Source organism: Dioscorea cayenensis, chromosome 7, assembly GCF_009730915.1.
Source record: "Dioscorea cayenensis subsp. rotundata cultivar TDr96_F1 chromosome 7, TDr96_F1_v2_PseudoChromosome.rev07_lg8_w22 25.fasta, whole genome shotgun sequence".
NCBI classification, from domain to species: domain Eukaryota; kingdom Viridiplantae; phylum Streptophyta; class Magnoliopsida; order Dioscoreales; family Dioscoreaceae; genus Dioscorea; species Dioscorea cayenensis.
In genome coordinates, this window is record NC_052477.1 from 3827327 (window position 1) to 3831038 (window position 3712).

Genomic DNA, 3712 nt, shown 5'->3' on the forward strand with positions numbered 1-3712 from the left:
ATATTTCTATGATGGCTAGAAAATTTCTTTGGGCTAAGAGTAGCAATTGTAGCGGCATCCACTAATTAGGATGGAACACTACTTCACTAGCAAAAGTTGAGAGGGTTGTGGTTTAAAAATCTAAGTGTTTCAAAAGTTTTTCTCATGGCTAAAAACAATTTCGCTCTTCTTAATAATGAGGACAAATTTTGGATTCAAATTGCGAAGCTAAAATATGGTTAATTTGATATTTGGGCCAAATCTTGCTTTAGTTTTATAGAATGCTCTGCAAAAAGGCTGAAAAGTTGAGACCCAATCTGTGGATTAAAGGGTCCAACCTTGATGTCACAAATTTTAATTTTTTCAAAGGCTCTTGACTCTTTGAAATTTCCCTAGCCTACAAATCCACCTACATTAACATGAATCTACCCATCGAGTCCTTAAGTATTTCTGAGTTTTTCAATGGTAATACCTTGGATTGTGATGGCTTGCTAAACTGTTTGATTTGTAACATTGATTGTAATCATCTTTAAAAAAAATGGTGTTTAATTCTGAAAGTAAAAATCATTGGGTTTGGTTTCTGAGTTGCCCAAATACTAGAATATCAAATGCAATGTATAATTAACTTCTTTAATGAAAATCCTTACTTGGATAACTCGAAAGGGTGGAATTCATTGTGGAGATTGCCAATAGCCCCATGAGTTAAAACTTTTATGCAGAGACTGTTTCATAGCAAAACTCCGATATTTCAATACTTGTTCAGTATCAATCTAAGACCCCAAATGATGTGCTCCTTATGTAGTTTGAGCAATGAACTATTGAGCATATTTTCTAATGTTGTAGGTTGAGTAGGAATTCTGAGCATTTGGGTGAAGAATTCGCCAAAGTTATTATCAATGCTAGAGAGTTTCTTGATGGTAAATGAATCTTAAAAGATTGAAAATATAAAATTGGCAGGTAGTTCTTGAAGTATTTAATCGATACATGTTCATGGATAAAATTTGGAGATGCCTGACCTATGTTAAGAAGACTAAGGTGGAAAAGTTGGAGGCTAGATCCTTAAAAGGATGTTTTGTTGGATACCTCTTCTACGTACATGATGATCAATGGATCATTGTAGCTTTACAAGCCCATTTCATGGAAGATGAGTTCATTCAAGAAGATGGAGTGGGTAGGTTGATTGTTCTAAATGAACAAAAGGAAACACCTAAGGAACCTATTGTTCAAGAACAACAAACCAAAACCTATTGTGACACAACTATTATTGCGATAATCTAGTAGAGTATCTCGACCGCAAGAGAGATATAGTTATCTACTACAAGGAAAGCATAATTTATACATTGTAGCAGAAGGAAACTATGGAAAGGATCCCTCTACTTATGATTAAGCAATGATGGATGCGGACTCTGTTATGTGGCAACATGCTATGCAAGCAGATATGGATTCGATATATTCAAAATAAGTTTGGACTAATAGATTGCCCCAAAGGGATAGTTCCTATTGGGTGCAAGTGGATCTATAAGAGATAGTTGGTCTGGATGGCAAGGTGGATACCTATAAGGCCAGGCTAGTGGTGAAAGGGTATAATCAGAAGAAAGGCATTGACTATAAGAAAACCTTTTCTCCAATGACTATGATCAATTCTATCAAAATTGCTTGCGATAGCCACATACCTAGATTATGAGATTTGGAAGATGGATGTCTAGACTATGTTCTTGAATGGATACCTTAAGGCGGAAATCTATATGGAACAAGCCAACGGTTTTTAGTCAGAGGCTAACTCTCATAAGATGTGTAAGCTTAATAGGTCTATTTACAGACTTAAGCAGGCCTCCTGCAGTTGGAATCTTCATTTTGATGAAGTTGATAAAACTTTTGATTTCATATAGAATGAAGATGAACCGTGTGTCTTTAATAAGGTTAGTGGGAGAAAGATACCATTCATGGTATTGTATATAGATTATATTTTGCTCTTAGGGAATGATATAGACATGTTGACTTCGGTCAAAGCTAGGCTCTCAAGCACATTCTCCATGAAAAGACTTGGGAGAAGCCACATATGTCCTTGGAATTCACATTTATAGAGTTAATAGGAAGATGTGATTTTCCCAAGCCCCTTTACTTAGAAAAAATCTTGACAAAATATGTGGTTGAATATGTGGCTGCTTTGGACGTTGTTTGGATTAAGAAGTTCTTAACAAAATAGCAAGTGGTTCTAAGTGTTAAGCTCCCATTATTACTTTATTTTCACAACAATAGAGCTATAGCACAAACCAAGGAACTAAGGTCTCACAGTAAATCCAAACATATTGAGCTGTGGTATCACACATTCGAGAGGTCATTGGAAGAGGTGACGTTGCCATGCAGAAAATAGCTTCAGTAGATAACTTAGCTGACCCACTCACTAAACCACTGTCACAAGCCGTGCTAGATCGACACCTTGAGAAGATGGGTGTAAGATACCATAATGGTTGGCATTGAGTGCAAGTGGGAGATTGTTAGGATTATGCCCTTGAATGCCAACGAGGATACTTGTATTAGGGCATTTCATTTGTGTTATACATTCTTATTATTATTAATAGGCATTTATTTTGATGTTCATATAAATCTTGTGATGTCATTTTTAATTAGTTTTGAACATCATAGTCCATAAGTTAAACCTTCTACTCTTTGTGGAATAAAGAGGTGGACACTAAAAGGGTTTGGTACTTACACTTAAATAGTTTACAAATCAGAAAATCTTTAATTGGGCGTTAAAGGTTCGTAAGAATTTATATGACATATACTTTGACAAAGATTTCTAGTTGAACACTATGTACTAGTGGGAGCATATGTCATAAATACATCACTAGGATCGGTGTATTCGAACATGACTCATAACAATCCAATCATATGGATTTTACTCTTTGACATTTAATGATTGGGATTGTTGGTTATGATCATATGAGTGGACCTTAGATCTGAGGTATCATGATCATAATGTGCTTGTGACATCTAGTATGGTACTAGAGTCATTAGGCTCAGTTTACTTTTTCGCAGGGCCAACCTCAAAGTGAGGTTATGTCGGACAGGTAGTGGTTGTGAGTGATCACCAAGAAAAAATTTTATTCCCTCGGAAGTAAACGTGTTAGTATCCTATGCGATTATAAGTATGTAAGATTCAAAGACCTTGGCCAAACAGTCAAACTAATCATGTGGGACACGAAAGGTAGTTTGGTAATCTTACTTTACTATAGTTATTTGCATATGATCGAGTTTAGTGAGTTTAACAATTACCATGCCTTTCACTCCGTTGGGATATAAGTACGAAGGGTTTATACACATATGATAATCATAATAGGAAAGATTTGTAATGATCTACTCATTCGTGTTCAATTAGGCTATGACATAGGGTCATGGGGCTGGCTTGGTGTCACCTACGTCCTTTGATATCCTCTCATTGCCAATCGAAACGAGCCTAGGGAGTCATGCTTAAAGAGATAAAGAATCAATCTCATTTTAAGTGTAGGGGTAAAATTGTTAATTTATAATTTTACTTCATGGGATGAGTGAAATTGTAAATTGGTCTAGGGTTTTTGTCTTAAGTTTAAATTTTAATTAAAATTAGATGGTGTTGAATAGTCAATCAAAATTATAAGAGCTTAAAGACAAAAGTGGTTTTAGTTACATTAGGACTCATATTTCTAATAGAACTTTAATATAATGTTTATCATATTATGAAGTTTCATATTTT